We start from the raw sequence: 17,531 nt of genomic DNA, 5'->3' as shown, positions 1-17,531 counted from the left end.
ACTGAGTGCTCTGGGCTGGGGACAGGGTGGGCATTGGGCACAGATGGGATTCCATGGGCTTTTCCAGCCTCAGTCATTCTGGGATTCTATTTCTAGGGTGCAACTTATCAAATCAAATAAGAGGATCTCCTTGTAGACGGCACAAGGTGTCTCTGATTAAAAAATTATTCAGTATCACTCTTGTTTCCCATTAAAAAAAAAAAAAAAAAAAAAAAAAATATTTTCTACGTCCATTTTTTCACCATAAAAAAAAAAAAAAAAAAAAAAAAAAAAAAAAAAAAAAAAAACAGGTGCTTTTGTAGTGCTGCTTCCATGGCACCTTGAGCATCCCCAGAAGTCCCTGCTGCTATAATTACTGTCCTTGTGCTGCTCCTTGCTGCCCAGTCCCAAAAAACAGGTGCTTTTGTAGTGCTGCTTCCATGGCACCTTGAGCATCCCCAGAAGTCCCTGCTGCTATAATTACTGTCCTTGTGCTGCTCCTTGCTGCCCAGTCCCTCGCAGCCCCCCAGGTGCTCAGCACAGGCTCTGCTTCCCTCGGCAGCCGTGCAAGGAACCCCCAGCCCCCTCCCTGTGGGATCCCCTAGGGAAGGGAGCTGCCCCAGCCCACCCACACTGACCAGCTGACCCCTCCCTGGGCACAGGGACTGTCAGCACCTGCCAGGATCTTGGTTTGAGCCTTCCCTGGGCTGAAACAGCTCCAGGGCAGTGACACGGCTCTGGCTGCAGCCAGCCCTGCCTGGACACCCCCTGCCACAGGACTGCCCCGGCTGCTCCTGGGCTTCTCCACTTTAATTGCTCTGACTGACATCTTCCATTCTGGGCTGATGCCTGCCTCAGGCTTCTCTTAAATTTCAACAAGAAATATTCAACTTTTTTTAGAGAGTCGTTTATGTGGAAAATACACTGTTCGTACCATGGCAAATTTTGCCATTTTATTGAGACTCTGGTACCCTCTGCTTCACAGTAGTGGCCTGATGTTTTACATAAGTTAATTTAGGGAGAAGCTGGAAATGTTATCCAAATGTAGACAACTTTGGAGTTTGTGGAGAATCACAGATAAGATGCTTCAAGAAGAGGGAATTGCTAATGCTGCAAACTGAAGCATTCAGAAGTCAGGAGTGGCAGAACTAAGGATAAGCAGCAGCTTTCCCCTGCACATAGACATTATGATTACACATCATCCATCCTTGTATTTCATAATTCAGAAGCCCAGGTGTCTGAATTAAGGTTGCATATCCTGCATTCCCCAAGTTCCCAGGCTTTTGTGTTAGTTGTTAGTTGTTTTTTTGGCAAACTACCTCATTCTTTTAAACACTGGTTGATTTTGTTTTGTAGTTTGCAATAAAAATAGAGCCGAATGCCACCTTTACTTACTTCAAAACACAAATCTAGGATTCTCTACCTAAACTCTGTTGAAAACACATAAAGGTTTCATGCTAAAAAAAACCCTAAAGCAGACGCTTGATCAAACAAGGCATTGTTGGGGTGGATTGCCTGGGAGGGCTTGTACAGCTGAGTTTAGTAACATCAGGGATCCTGTCTGAGAGCTGTGTTCAGCAGGAGGATCTCTAAATGATTTATGAACAGCTGAATCAATAAGCAACCACTGGTGTTGAAAATGTCTTTTGAAGTGAGGTATCCCAGTCTGCTTTTACAGTGTCTGCCTGGAGTCCAAAATAAGGAAACAGGTTGAAGATTAACATCTCAAAAGGCTCTGGAGGAGCAGGATTTCCTAAGGAAATCTTTCCTAGTCATTTAACCACTATTGCCCCTCAGACACAGGTTCTGTTGGAAGAAAATTGGAGTGTCATGATAAAGCCATGGGATTTCAGTAGCTCTGGAATGCAGGAGTTTCCAGCCTCAGCTGGGAAGTGCTGGTTCAGCTGGCACAGATACGATCATGGAATCACAGAATGGTTTGGGTTGGAAGGGACCTTAAAGCCCACCCAGTGCCACCCCTGCCATGGCAGGGACACCTTCCACTGTCCCAGGCTGCTCCCAGCCCCAGTGTCCAGCCTGGCCTTGGACACTTCAAGGATGGGAAACATCTGCCAGGGCCTCTCCACCCTCATTAGGGAGAATGTCTTCCCAACATCTGACCTAAATTTCCCCTCTTTCAGTAGGAACCCAGATGCAAATAGGATTATTGTCAAAAGGAAATGCCAGCATTTTGAAATGCCGAGATTTTACATAATACTTTTTTTTTTTTCCTCAGATTCTGGATAAGGAATGTCCAACAAAAGCCCCACTAAAAATATTAGACCGCCAAGGTAACTTCCTTTGCCATTTCCCATTTAGAAATGCACAGATGCTGGCAGGGAACTCCAGAGGCTCTTTGGTGGTCTTTGAGATAGAGGAGAAGGTTGAGAACATTGTCCCCAGAGCCAAGGGCTCCCCCCACACACAGAGGTGCAACAAGCTCTCAGCAAACTGGGGGAAGTCCAAGGCTTTGGGGCTTGTTGGTGAAAAGAAGGAATCTGGTGTTTCCAACTTCAATGAGGGGTCCAAAAGCTGCTGGGTTCACTGCCACAAACATGAATAAAAGGCTCTTCAGCTTGCAAGATTGTTAATGTAAAACTGGAGTCAGACTCCCAGGCTTCTGGGCTTCCAGCCTGAGGACTAAGAGCCTCTGGCAAACATTATCACAATTTTATCCCTTATCTGTAAGTTCTGAGAAAGGGAACAGCAAGATCTACACATGCACACCTCTATCCAGAGCAACCAAAGTCAGAATTTTGGAGTCTTGATGTTCTGCTAAGAACACTCATAAAACTTGCTACCAGAAGTTGTATCACTCCACCATCAAGAGTGACAGAATAGCAGCCTCCCAGAACTAGCAAATCTGTCATGTAGCCATGAGTTTAACCAATAAACTGTGACAGACATCCTCCCAACCACTTTGTGAGTAAAAACTTGGTGAGTGAAATGCCTTGACCCCGCCGTGATAATTCTGTTCAAAGCCACAAGAGGTGCCAGGTATGGGAACGGACTGAACTTCGCTGACTATCAGCTTCACAGATTAAAGATTCCCTCTGAATTCTTTTTTTAAAGGGGAGAGAACACCAGACATCTGGCTGAATTTTAAAATTTCTTAGGAGAGACTTGACAAGACAACAGATTCACAGTTAATGAATTCAAAGCTCCATGAATATAGAACAGCTCCAGCTCTGCGAGGATGAGCATTACCTCCAGAGAGCTCAGCTACAGAGCAGGGATGCTTTATTTTGTCAGGAAGGCTACCCAGCTATGTCACCAGAAAGAATCAGCTGATTTCCTCTGGGATCACCAGTGGCTCAGAAAAGCTCTGCCTAGTTAGGATAAAACACACCAAAAACATAAGCAAGCATTATAAGGCTGATTATCTTCCCTTTCACTGAAGTTTCCAATTCCTCGTGACATGTCAGTGATGGATGCAGAGTTTTTAAAAGACCCTGTGGCAAGAATGAAAGCACTCAGAGGATAAGGGAAAAGGAAAAGCTCATCATAACTTGCAGAGGGAAAAAAGCTGGCACACAAAGAAGGGTCTTTGACTCAATGTCTGATCAAACAATTCCAAATGGCAGATGGATCCCTGAAAACAGGACTTCTGTGCTGCCAGCAAGTGCTTTTGCATTAGGACCTGGAAACAACAGAAAATAAACCAGGAGCACTCCAAATGTCATGGATAATGTAGGCACATGTTGTAATTAGGCTGCATGAACGTTACCATAAATATTCCCTCAGGTCTTTGAAGCCATTTGCTGAGGCCACAGTGACTCACCTTGCCACCAGCACTGCAGACTGGCACAAATATTTGTGGGAAGCAATTTAAAGCCATGGAAACAAAATCCCATCTGCCTGAGTGTGTTCCCTGCATTGTCCCCAGAGGCAGGCACTGTAAGGGACCAGTGCAACCATGCCCACTGCGACACAGACATCTCCTCCTGGGCCTCTGCCACGGGCACAGAGGGCACAACCCAGCCACTGCTGGTGTCCAGGCAAGCACCACAGCCTGCTGGGCTTTGCTTCACAAAACATCCCTGGACAACGAACTTGGAACAAGTGCAGGAAATTCACTGATGTGGCAAACAGGGATTTCGGCGTTCTTTTGACAAAAATGGCAATGCCATTCATAGCATGGCAGAGTTTAGGACACCAGACAGAGCAGCATTCTCCATCCCTCCTTTTAAAACAGGGAAAATGGCAAGGGGAGCACCTGGAACACTGCTGAATGCCTTCCTTTCAGCTGTGAAGGCAGGGACTGCCACCCTGTCCTGTTTCTTCTGCACAACAATGGGGCACACAGGGAGCAAAGGGGGAACCAGACAGAGATGTCCTGTCCCCAGTGGTTTCAGCTACTCTGTGTGCACACATCCCTTCGCACTGAAATAAATAAAGCAGGAGCTGTCAACAAGATTATTTTGGAGGAAATCAGATAGCAAAGCATGAGTAATTACTTCACTAAATCAGGTAATCTCTTTAATCTTGAAAGGAAACTTCAAACCTGCCTTTCAGCAAGCTTTATTTCCATTTCCATACTCAATTTAGGTGTAAAAAGTGTTGGGTTTTATTTTTAAGAAATGCATAGAAGGACTGAACTCTGAAGACCGTGTCTTGTTGGGTGTGAAGAAATTATTTAAGACAAATTATAGTGCTGTCACACTCATACCTCATAGTTTAAAATAAATCTTGTCATCTAATTATACAAGAGCTTGAGTTTGTTTAACAAATTTCTCAGAGGTATTTGTGTGGTGCTCCATCTCCCTTCGCCTCTGATTATAGCCTATCACTGCAGTCTTTGCCTCCTGCAGCTCCCAGTGTCTCACTGTGGTGTTTAACAGGTTGCATTCATCACACCTCCTCAGCTGGGCTGGAGCAGATAAAACCATGAAGTCTCAGCACAGTTCTTGGCAAATCACAGTTAAAGAATTATTTAAAAGCAAAGGCACCCCAAAATGGGATTTCTGCTCCCATACTAACAACTTTCACAGCAGGAAACTGGGACTCTGAAAAGAGTTTTGATGTCCCAGCCACAGGTCTGCTGAGAAAATTAAGGGGAAAGGGAAATTCCCCTTGTGTTTTAATTCCCACAAAATATTATAAACATGTCAGGACAAGCTTGACTAGAAGAAACCAAATCATGATAATTATTTCAAAAAAATATGGTCTGCCAAAGACCATGTCTTCCCTTCTTGTTTGTTAATGAAGTCAGATCAATTGTGAATTGTTCAAGAGAATCCTCACTGAGGCAGGATGAGGGGCAAGGAACTGTCACCAGGTAAAAATCGAGTTGAGCACAGCTCCCTAGAAGTGCTTCAGCAGCTTATTGTTACAGTGTTGGAGGGACTTCATTGACCAAGCACTGCAGACAAATGTGAGCAATCCAGTTCCCAGTCTCCAGAGGGAATGTGAGGCCCTTCAGGAGGCTGGCCAGGCTCTGAGTGACCGGGCCTGACTTTGGGGGATGGCATGTCATGGGTGGCTTTTTAGTGTAAGCCAAGAACCACGATTCTGGCCTGACCACCACCCCTGATTTCCTGGTGCCTCGAGGCTGTGGATGTCTGTCCCTCCCCCCGAGCGGGGGGCTGCACAGCCCTCTGAAACAGCCCCAGTGGTGTTCTCCCACCCAGGTATTGATGATTGCTTGCACTGACCTGCACTGACAATTCAGGCCATTCCAGGTCTCTGACCAACCTCCTGAGACCCCGCTCTGCCTTCTGGTGCTCCAGGAGCTGCTGTGCCCTGGCTTGGCTCACAGGCTCAATAATTGGGCTCCTTGCCTTTGTGTCGAGCTGTGGTTGACACCACAAGCTGCTAAATTCCATTTTGGTGCTGTTTTGAGGCCTCCCCTCAAAACTCAAATGCAAATGTGCCCATTTCATTACTAGTTAGGAGCAATTTAGCTCACATGGAAGGGACCAGCACTTCTTCAAAGTCTATTATATTTCCTTAATTTTTTTCCTTAGTATTTCTTGCTGCTTCTCTTCCCTTCAGTGGAAGAGCTGCAGCTGCTCCATCACTTCCTTCAGACAGCTGTGACACATTCCTATTATTGGACACATTCTGCAGGTATCTCACTCATGATACCTTGCCTGACTGCATTCAAGAATACCACTGGTGAATTCTGTAGTCCATTTCATCAGAAATAAACTGAACTCTAGTTTTAGTCCTTTGCTATTGGGTTTCCAATATTGAAATTTAAACCAAAACTTTAAAAATAGCGGGGGGATGGCATCACAGCCCCACCTCTTTAGTTTACAGTTTAATATCAAGATCAGATTTTTTGTTATTTGTATATATATTCCTCCTTTTTATTATACAGGATATAATTCCAGATCTTTTAAAACACCACATTTATTGCAACACTATCCCAGAATCAGAAATAACTGTGAACTTGACTTATCAAAGTAATTATCAGAATCAGTTCTTAGCATCAAAAAAGAGTAAATAAAATTCACAAGCAGCCTTTCCCTACTATTTCAGGAATTTTGAACAAAACTAATAATTAAAAACAAAACCTGAAAATATTCTGTGTTTTTTCAACAATCAATTATTCCCCAGTAAATTTCTTTCGTTTTTGAAGAAGAATTTCCACTGAAGTCCATCTCCATCTTTGGAAGGAGTGAAAGCCACTTCAGAACAAGAAAGATTGGCCTTTTCCCTCTCTGTTCTCTGCCCCTCCAAGAGACATTCTTGTTGTTGGCAGTGATGAAAGAAGCTATTTGCTTGTGACAGGAACAAGAAAATCTTACTGATGAAAAACAACACAGCTTTTCTGTTTGTTTCTTGATAAAATCAATAAAACCCAAAATATGCCAGTCTCACTTTCCATTTTGAAATGCACTGAACAGCCCCAGGGCAGAGTGTTATTCCCTCATTATTCTCTCTACTGGTCTTCAAATAATGCTATTTGGGATCAATGATCACCTCAGACATGCTAATATAAGCCCAATTTGTTTCCATAATAATTGGCATGCTGCTATTTAGTGCATTATAAATGGCTGTACAAATAAATCACAGATTCTTACAGTGGCTGTGTGCACTGCAATTTGTCTTTACAGAGTTACTACTGGCAGATCATGTTTTTATCTAGTCTTAATTTTAAGCATTTAATTTCATTAGTATTCACACTATAAAACATACAAAGAGGCTCAATTATCATTGCCCTTCATGAAATTAATTAATTTAAGTCATAAACCCATTCTCCTGTAGAAAAGAACATTCAAGAAATCACTGTTTAGCTCATGGACTATCTGGTGTTTTCTTCCTGTCTAAATGAAATATCCTCACTGTACCTTACTGGAGTGCACAAAATGTCCATTTATCATTGTGCTTTTCATCAGCTTTTGAGTCAGAGGAGTGACCCTTCATCTACTACTTCATTTAAATGTCACTGAAGCTTTCGGGGGGATTGTGCCCCATCAGAAATGGTACACATCCTGAAAATCAAACCTGGAAAAGCAATTCTGGCCTTTTCATCTTGCTGAATTACCCTTTAGAAGGAAGCTTTTGTCAGATTATTGCCCTCTGTGTTTCAGCACATTTCACTTCCACAAGCTGTGCCTGTAATGGGAAGAAAACCAAAGGATGCTCATGGTGCCTCAGCCCAGGCTCAGGAGGTGCTGTTTTCTGAGAGGGTTGATGAATTATGTCTAAGCTGAGGAGGGACTAAAAAGACATTGCCTTGGCTTGTGCAAGAAAGGAGAAGGGATGAGTTTCTAATGGTCAGAGGGAAAGTTGTGCATGACCAAGCAGAACTGGTGGAATGGGAGCAGGGATTAGGGAGTGCAAAGGCCGGAACCTGGAGCTGGCAAGGTGGCAGCAGAGCCTCACACTGGCAGGGAAGCCAAGAAACAATATTGGCAGAGAGGGGCTGAGAAAGGAAAGAGGATAGAAAAGGATTAATAATTCAAAGCTGGCTTACAGTGGCTTAGTCTCCAGGCTCAACACACAGACAGAAGCAGTGAACAGGGGTGGCTCAAAGGAGATCCCCATGCCAGGCACAGAGAGCACTTGCCAGGCACCACAGTGGGGGAGATTCCCTCTGCCTTGGGCAGCTCCTGGACAGCATTACCCAGGGAATAGAACAGTTTGGTCACCAGCAGCTCTGCACCAGAGACATCCAGCTCATCCTCCTCCAAGGAGAGCCAAACTGTCCCCTCTGGATGGTGTTCCACCAGCGAGGGGGCTCTGAGCCAGGGCAGCCCCAGGGGACACGTGTGCCAGCTTTCCTCCTTGGCAGCTGGGAGGGAACAGTGCTCAGCCAGCTCTCTGCTCACTGTACCTGGGATGTTTTCTCTAGTGCCACGGGGTTAACCCGGGTGTCTCCACATGAAATGCATCTCAGAGAAGTTCCACTGCTGTCCCCACAGAGAACACCCTGGTTTAGAGCGCACCCATCTCATTTCTCATAAAACCCCTCCAGGCAGCTGTTTTGCCTCTACCCGACTGAGTCTGCCTGACACTGAGCTGAAGTTACACATTCTTATGTAGTCCATAAAGAGAGAAGGATGGGAACCTGATTCATATTCTGTGAGCCAAATTCGTATTCTGCTGGCCAAAGGATTCACTCTCTGTCTGGTGACTACTGGGGATGCATAACCAGACTCCCAAGGTGTCCCAAGTGATAATGATCTCCAGCCTCAGCACCAAAATCACTTGGAAGTTTCAGAGGTAGTTGCTGAATTGCTACAGAAGTCATTATAATGACAGCTTTGCTGTTAGCCTTCCAGATTTTTCAACCTAAGTAGACAAGAAATTCAAGGAAAAATAGCAAAACAAGCTCACAAATAAAGCAGCTGAGAAGTAAGTCCCAAATTATCTAATTTTTTAAACTGTGCTAAGTTGTTTCCTCATTTCCCATTGTTCACATGCCCTAGCCAGCCATAAGAATGATATAAAAAGAAAGTGTCTTCTAGCTATAAACTCCTTGCACAGTTAAGTTCTGAAAAGAAAATATGTATACTAATTATCTCATCATTAAGTTACTAATTATATTGAAAAAAACTGCAACACACTGATTTTCTTTTTTTTCTCTTTGCCCTTGGGGAAGAAGTTTGTATATAATTATCAGTTTCCCTAACTCTTTGCTTGCCCTTTTGTTTTCATAATGAAAGAAACTCTTTCATCTGTCTGCAAAATTGTATGGCAATGAGACAGGCTTGGGGAAATCTGAAACCCAGCAATGGCTCATGGCTCTGGAGAAAACAAGCAATATCCATCCCTAACCTCCTCCTGACCTATCCCTGGCCTTAGACAAACAAGTTAAACATTCAATTAGTAGAAAAGAAATGAATGTGCTGTTTATTAATTTGAAGGAGGAAATGCAATGCTGTGCATATTAATTGACCTAATGTGCCATGCAGCCTCTGAACTCTTCCTGGATAATTCCCATCCTGTCCCACACTCTGTCCTGAGAGGCAACATTATGGCAAAATGTCTCACACCGGTCTGTGCACATTTGTGTGGAGGAAATGTGGGATCAATGATTTCCCCATTTCAGTATGTCCTGAACCCTGCTTATTGATCACAGATTGAAGCTCCCCAACTCCTTGATATCCATTCCTTGTAGCTTGTTTTCCATGCTGTCTTCCCACTCTCCCTCACTCCCTGCTCTTTGCTTTGGTCTTTAACTTCCACCTCTCTCCTGATTTACACCTGTATTTAGAACCTCTCTGTTCCAGCCTCATTACAACAACGTCCCCTGAGCCCCTGGCCCTGGAGCTGCCCTCGGTGCTCTCCAGGACATGCCTGGGATAAACACCCCAGAGCTGCTCCTGTCCTCCTTCCCTGGGACAGGCTGGTGTCCCTGGGTGTGACACAGAGCGGGGGGACTCTGGGACACCCAGGATCAGAGCAGTGTGGTTTGAGGCACAGCTGGCACCACATCAGCCCTGGGACTCCTGTCTGTTCCTGATTCCCTGGTCTGATCCTGTTGAGCATCCTCACCTGGAGCACAGGGCAGAGCACCTTGGGATGGAGACAGCACCAGATTGGGATGGAGCCAGCACCAGTCTGGGATGGAACCAGCACCAGTCTGGGATGGAGCCAGCACCAGATTGGGATGGAACCAGCACCAGTTTGGGATGGAGCCAGCACCAGTTTGGAATGGAACCAGCACCAGTCTGGGATGGAACCAGCACCAGATTGGGATGGAACCAGCACCAGATTGGGATGGAACCAGCACCAGTCTGGGATGGAACCAGCACCAGTCTGGGATGGAACCAGCACCAGATTGGGATGGAGACAGCACCAGTTTGGAATGGAACCAGCACCAGTCTGGGATGGAGCCAGCACCAGATTGGGATGAAACCAGCACCAGATTGGGATGGAGCCAGCACCAGTCTGGGATGGAGCCAGCACCAGTCTGGGATGGAACCAGCACCAGTCTGGGATGGAGCCAGCACCAGATTGGGATGGAGCCAGCCCGGGGCAGAGGGCAGTGGGAGACAGGGCTGCTGGGCTGAGGGACCTCAGCAAAAGGGCTGGCAAACACCTTGAGGAGTTCAAAGTTTGCCTCCTGTTCTCCACTGCAACACTGAAAATATAATCTCAGTGCATTCTGTAAAAATTAAAAAAAAAAAAAAACAACAAACCCCACACAAACAAAACCCTATACAAAAAATTTCGCTCCAAAGAACAGAACAAATTAAAACTTTGGTAACTGCCATGTAAGTCCCTTGGCATTCTAGCAGCAGTGTTCTGAGACTGTTCAATAAAATATGGATATTCCTGATTTGTTATTCCATTGTCTGACCTTGAGAATATGCGATCACCACCCATCCCCACTGCCTGCACAGAAATCCTCTTCCAATCTGTTGTGCACTGTTGAAGTTAAGAAGTTGAAGCTTGGTTAATTAGATGGATGAAAGGAAGGGACACAGAAATCTAAACTCGATGGAATTTATTTCTGGAGACAAAGAAGTCAAGTGTGCATTAAAATCAAGAGGTTACACAGCTTTTCTGGGTATTTATTCAGTACTGAGGCTTCAGTGGGCAGGCAGCAATATCCCAGTGCAGTGATATCCTAGGAAATGCAGGTACTTCTGGAATTACACCGCAATTTACATTGGACAAAAGACAGTTTTAACCCAAATAACTCTGTCACATGGTGGGAATTCCAAGTATCTGTCAGCATGAAAGAGAGGCTGAATGAACAATATACATTCCTTCCTTTGGCCTGCAATTAGAATTGAAAAGCTAATCTTGTCCAGTTGGTAACTGGGATTGGAACCATCCCAATTGTTTTCACACAGGCAAGATGTACCACAAGTAGACTGGGCATTTCATGAGTTCTTCCCAGTTTTAGATTCAAAAAGAGCTTAGGAGCTCATGTGAGTTTTTGGGTGAGTTTTAGGAGCTCACCTAAAACAGTGAGAATTCCATTAGGGTTTGGATGAAACTGACTGCCTCATTCCTTCAGCAGGGCAAGGAAGACCACAAATCTGACCACAAGAAGTTAAATACATTCATGTGTTGGCATGAACAGCTTCCACAGCAAGTAGGGGATCTTCTTACCATGACAGACAAATAACAAAATGGTGTTTGTTCTTCCCTGCTGTCTCTAGGTGTTCTCTGCATGTTCTCAGGCCACGTTTCACTGCATCACCTGCTGTGAGCACTGGACTCTTTTGACAGAGATGTTTCTGCTCCTCTGAGCCATAAATTGTTGTAACACCCAAGGTTTTTTCAGCTGTGTCAGCTGCAGAACAGCATCACCCAGACCCCCAGCTGCATGTGTCCCTGCAGTGCTCTGATATGCAGCCACTGATTTCACTGCTTTGTCTCTAATTCACATTTCCCTTGGGAGGAAGGCCTGAGGACTTTTTTTGTGAGAACAGATTGTATTAGCTAAATTTGTGTTTTTCTCCAGAAGACAAAAAAAGCACTGTGGGTGGTTTTGTGTAAGTGGTTCATGTTAAGACCATTCTTTTTACAAAGTTCTGCCGTTGTAGAGAAGTGGAGAGGTCTTGCCTCAAGCTTGGAGACAATGATGGTTTAGCCAGAACTGTAAGAGCACACATGGGTTGGTGAGGAGCTTCACAGACTGTTTGCAACAAAGAGTAGGAACATGGAGCTTCAGGAGATCTAAATGTGGAACATTTCAAGTTGACATTTCATTTGTTTGTATAAATCACTGTGGAGAATGGTTGAGCACTCAAGGTAAAGCAACATGTAGATTACCACATTCTGAAATCCTGAGTAAGACTAATCAAATTGTCTAAACAACATGAAGCAGTCTTATTTGCTGCTCTCCTGCAGCAATTTCAGTGCCTGGTTGGTAATTTTCTCAATGTAGGAACCTCACAAGCAACAGAAATCTTCTGTGATTTTTCACAGTAAAGGCAGACATGGAAAGAAAACAATAGGTATTTTAAAACAAAGCTTATTTGCAGGAATATTTATATGCTGTCTGTATCAACACCTCTTATTTTTCAGAACATCACAGAGCCAAGTACTAAAACACAAGGGTGTGATGATTGTCAGAGCATTTTACTGCTATCTTTTCTCTTGAACAAAGTTATAGTTTGGGAAAATAAGATGGGACGAGGCAGGAAAGACAGAACTACTTTTGCCTCATGGCAAAATTGACTTTAATGGAAATGCATTTTTGTCTATGTGATACCAAAAAATAAGGAATAAATAGAAAGCTGAGGTTTCCACAGCTTGGCTACAGATGAAACACAAGTTGTACAGCCATGAAACTACACTGGAGTAAGTGCCAGTGGGAAAATTAATAACAGGAACAAGTGATAGCATGAGCACTGGAACCAGGGAGCCCTAGTTTTTGTGGATTTAAATTGTGTGCTTGGATTCTCTGGTGTTTAATAAAGCAGAAGCTTGGCTAGCTGGTCTGGAGCCCTGCCTGCTTCAGCCTTTCCCTCCATGGTGCCATCAAGCAGCCTTGGCTGCTCCCATTCTGCACCCAGTACACATCTGGAACCTGGTATCTCTTAGAATCTCATTGTTTTCTTAAAATTAGCTTGAGTTAGCCACAGTTACCCAACCTTCCCTCTGCCTGCCCCACAGTCAGGATGAGACACTGATCCTCAGGAAGAGAGACTGAGAATTGCCTCAAGGCTGATCCCCAGCTGAGAGGAGCCCCATGCCCCCTGCCCCAGGATGCATCAGCCCTCCAGCCCCTTTGGCTGCTGACAGAGCCCTGACAATCAGCAGTTTGCTGGGACCCTGAGCCTGCTGCTTATCTCACTGACCCAAAGTGCCTCAACCTTTTCTTCTGTCTGTCTGTCTGTCCACTGCCTCATTCTGGCTGGATTCGGACTGCAAGCCCCTTGGCAGACAGATCACCCTTTGACTTCACTGGTTTCTTCAGCAAGAACAGAATCCTCCATGTCTATGACCAAGATAGTGGACACTGCATTTGTTCAATTAACAGATAATTATTATATTAATAAAATGACAGCTGAGCAGGATCCTTCTTAGACTTGTACAGTGCTCATCCCTGACCTGCTGCCATTGATGAGGGACTGTCAGTTATTCCAACACAATAAATGAGGCATTATTCATACAACAAACAAATCTGTCAGACCCCTTTACCAGCCTGCCCAAACTGTCAGAGTGTTTATCCAAAGCAAACCACTGCTTAAAATTGGCAGACTGGTTATTTTTCATGTTAATATGTGTACCAACTTGAGGGTTACCAGGAGAGGACTGCAGGCCTCCCTCTGCAGATGGAGTGGGGATTGCAGTGTGATTTATGGCTCATCACCAGCACATTATTCAAAAGGCCCCCATAACTCATTTATATCGGTCAGCAAGTGCATTTGACTTGACAGAATCATTATCCACATTATCACCAGAACTCACACATGGACCTCTGCCTTTGGAATGGATATTGAATTTGAAATCCCTGGCCACCACTCACTCCATTCCCGTGCACTGCAGTCACACAGCATCCCATGCCCACCACATTCCCTGTCACACACCCAGCCCTGTAACACTGATTTTTGATGGCTGTTCTACACCATCTGATACTCGAGATGTTACATCTGTTTGAAATGTCCAGTGGTAGAAGAAAAAGCCTTGACATTATGAAGTTTAACCATACTATTATTTGTAGTGAATTTAACATTCTATTCCACCTTTGAGGGAAATTTTATTTTTGGCATTTTATGCATACCACTGCGTTAAAAAACAGGGACAAAGTTAATGCTGCTTCTGCAACTTATTTTTCACCACTTGAACAAAATACTTGTGTGTTTTCATACCTTTGCTTCAACACTGTTCTCTGTGGTGGATCAGACTCATTAATCCCCCATTTCCATGTGCATAAAGCAAATTCTGGCCATGGTTATTCATAAACATACCTTTGTTTTATAACACAAGAATACGGTGCTGTAACATCAGACATTGCTTTGCTGCTGAGTCAAACTCTCCAAAATCAGAATAAAAACATCATTTCTGGAAACCAAGCTTCCTGTAAAGCAGCAGAACTCCAGCTTTTGTCTGGGCTGTGAGACTTCGGTTTCCATTCTCATAAACACTTCAAACAGTTAAATATTGAAATGGAGAGAGAGCAGAGGATGAAGGTTGTCCCTCTTCTGCTGTTCAACAGGTTCCCTTATTTCTTTAGACCACAGGAGAGAACCAGGCATTATAAATGAAGGTTCATAGGGAAATAAATTTCATGCTAACACATTTTTTCAGACAGCCTACTAAAGGTAATGTTATCTTTGAGCAGCAAGAAATAACTAGACAGACTTAATTCCCTTTAAGGCATTACTCATATTCTGTTACCAAATTATTCAGTGCCTAAAGAGAAATACAAACAGTCAGTAAAGATTTGAGACATCATGTGAGAAATTACCTTCAGCTGAACAGCTAATTCTGGTTCTAACTAATTTGCACAGCCTCAGTGGTCAGTTTGCTGCTGCTTTGGACCTTCCTCCTGCTGCCTCTTCCAGTGATAGAAGAAAATGAGAAGCGAAAAAGAGCCAAGTTCATTATTCGTAGCTCTGAATGCCACAAGATCATTTCCAAAATGCAGATTATCACATCATCACTTCAGCTTTTAGCAACTCATTTATTTCTGACCTGTTTTGCATTTCTGACCTGCTTTGCAATTTATGTAAAAAGATAAACACTGTTGCTTTAGCTGCCACCACTCCTGTGTATCTGTACCTAATATATATTCCAGTTTCAATTTATTATCATGAACCCTCAGATTATAAAGATTTTGTTTCACATGAGAAGTTTTATGCTTCTATTTTTTTAATCATTGTGCAAGTTAAACTATACAGGGACTCAACTAACTGTACACATATTTTCCTGGAATAACCATGGCAACTGAACATACCCCACACTGCACAAACCCAGCTCTTGAGCACCATCTCCCACTAGATCTTCTTTAACTAATTCACACGTCACCAGGACACTTCCAGGGTGCAAATAAACCATGCATCATGCTAGGACATACTCTGATACTGTACCACTGACTACCAGGTGAGTGCACCTAAAGCCATGAAATTCAAAGGCATCTCCAGCACAGGGCACTTGAACAGCAACTGAATTAACCATGCAAAATAAGACCTCTGCTCATTTTCAGAAATTTTTAATAATGGGAACTAATTGTTATTTTTGTGTTAATGTCTACGTAAACAATCCTGACTATGACTGACTAGAGCAATTCTTTCTGCTTTTAATTTTTTGTGACATTCAAGAGAGGCTCAAGAGAAAAACCCTTCCTGATAACAACACAAATTGCAATGCTGCCTTATGTGAACCTGTTTTTTACAAGACTGAAAAGGTTTTTCTCCTGTTCAAGGTTATGCCCTTACATCTGGCAAAACCAAAAGAGAATTGCTGAGCAGGCTGAGCCATTAGGATGAAAATCCCATCTTTTGAATAGTGCTGATACCTCATCTTTATCTCTCTATTGATTTACCTATGTTGGGTTTAGTTGCCTGACAGACGAAATCCGTGCCAATCAAACAGCATTTCTTAAGAAAAATAGCCAGCTGAAATTAAATACTACAATACACTATTTTGGTTGTCTAGAGAGGTAGAAACCTAGAAAAGTTGGTTTTAGGAGCTAGCGGAAGATGAAATGCCAGAGTTGCTGAGCCAGAAGCCTTTCCTAGAGGCCAGCCCAGGACAGTGAGCCCCCAGTTCCTGTGCCAGGTGAGCTGCTGCAGGGTGACCACAACAAAAATTGTCCTTTGCATTAGTGCCCAAAGCCCCCTGTGAGCTGAGCCCCGGGTCAGCCTCAGCAGAGGCACAGCTTGGCTGCCTCGCTAATTAGCTGAAACGACAAGGGCTAGAGGTCAATTAGCCCGGGGGGCAAAGGCTAATTGCACACTTGTCCTTGGGAGCCCAGCTGGGAGAAGCTGCAGCCAGTGGCCAGCTACAAGTGCTCTGCCAAAGCAGGGCAGGGGATTCGGCAGCAGGAAGAGGAGGAAGAAAGGAGTGGGAGTTATTGCCGGGTTTCTTTTTCCTACTTGTGGAGCTCAGTTACACTGGGAGTTGAACTAAGCATGACTCATCTTGAAGGATCATTTTAAAATGAGTTAGATTCACAGCTCAAACCAATCTAATGACAATTCCTCTCTCTGCCTGAGAATGCTGAATGCCTGAGGAGAGCTTCCACCTTCACAAAAGTGTTCTAATCATCTTTTTTGCTACTTTAAGGGATTATAATCTTTCCATTTTTTCTTAGGCAATAAAACATTTACTGGAGAAGAAACTATAACTTGAGTACTCCACTCCTATTAGCTATCTGCAAGATATATTCTCAGGATGCAGAATAACCCCAGGGGTCTGAGCAAGGTAGCCCAGGCTGGACTTGAAGAACAATTAGTAAAAACCCCACAGGGGTGGAAACAGGTCCCAGAGCTCTGATTGTTCATTTACAGTGAAATTGATACAGTGAAACCATTTCAACAGAAGGGTTTCAGAGCACAGAAACCAATATCCCGTGAGTCTGGTGGGTTAAGCAATAAATGCTGGAGTGCCCTAAATGCTGACTTGTTGCATTTTTCCCTTGATCTTGGCCTCGACATCTTCTCCCAGCTGAATTTATTTGGCAGGCTCAAGCAGTCTCAAGCTGAACTATACTTCATTTTTCCAGGAATTTGCTATCCAGTGCAATTAAACATATTTTGCCCCACTGTATTCTATAAAATTCTCCTCTGGAGTTTGTAAATTATTAACTTGCCTGGCATGTCCCAGACATCAGCAGAAGGATGGAATTGTTTCCACAGCAGCAGGCTCTTCTCTTTGAGATAACACTCTTGGGATACTCCAGGAAAGGGGCATTTTCATATTTCTGCTGGGGTTTCTGGTTTGTTCTGTGGGGTTTTTTGGGTAAGGCTTCCCCTGCATTGTTTTTCACCAAAACTGGTGCCTCTGTTAACGCCATTCCTTTGCCTGTTAAAGAGGCAGAGGATATAATTGGGAGGCCTGGTCCCTGTGCTGTGTAAAGGACAAATTCTAGTTTAGAATCAAGGAGCTTCCATGTCTTCAGTTTTGCCTGCTGAGAGTTTTGATTGATCAAGCATTAAGCATGGAATGGGCAAGGTTGGAAGGGACCTCTG

Source organism: Passer montanus, unplaced genomic scaffold (genome assembly GCF_014805655.1).
Source record: "Passer montanus isolate IOZ18808 unplaced genomic scaffold, ASM1480565v1 scaffold138, whole genome shotgun sequence".
Lineage (NCBI taxonomy): Eukaryota > Metazoa > Chordata > Aves > Passeriformes > Passeridae > Passer > Passer montanus.
The sequence above is the reverse complement of the archived record's forward strand: the minus strand, read 5'-3'. Positions refer to the sequence as shown.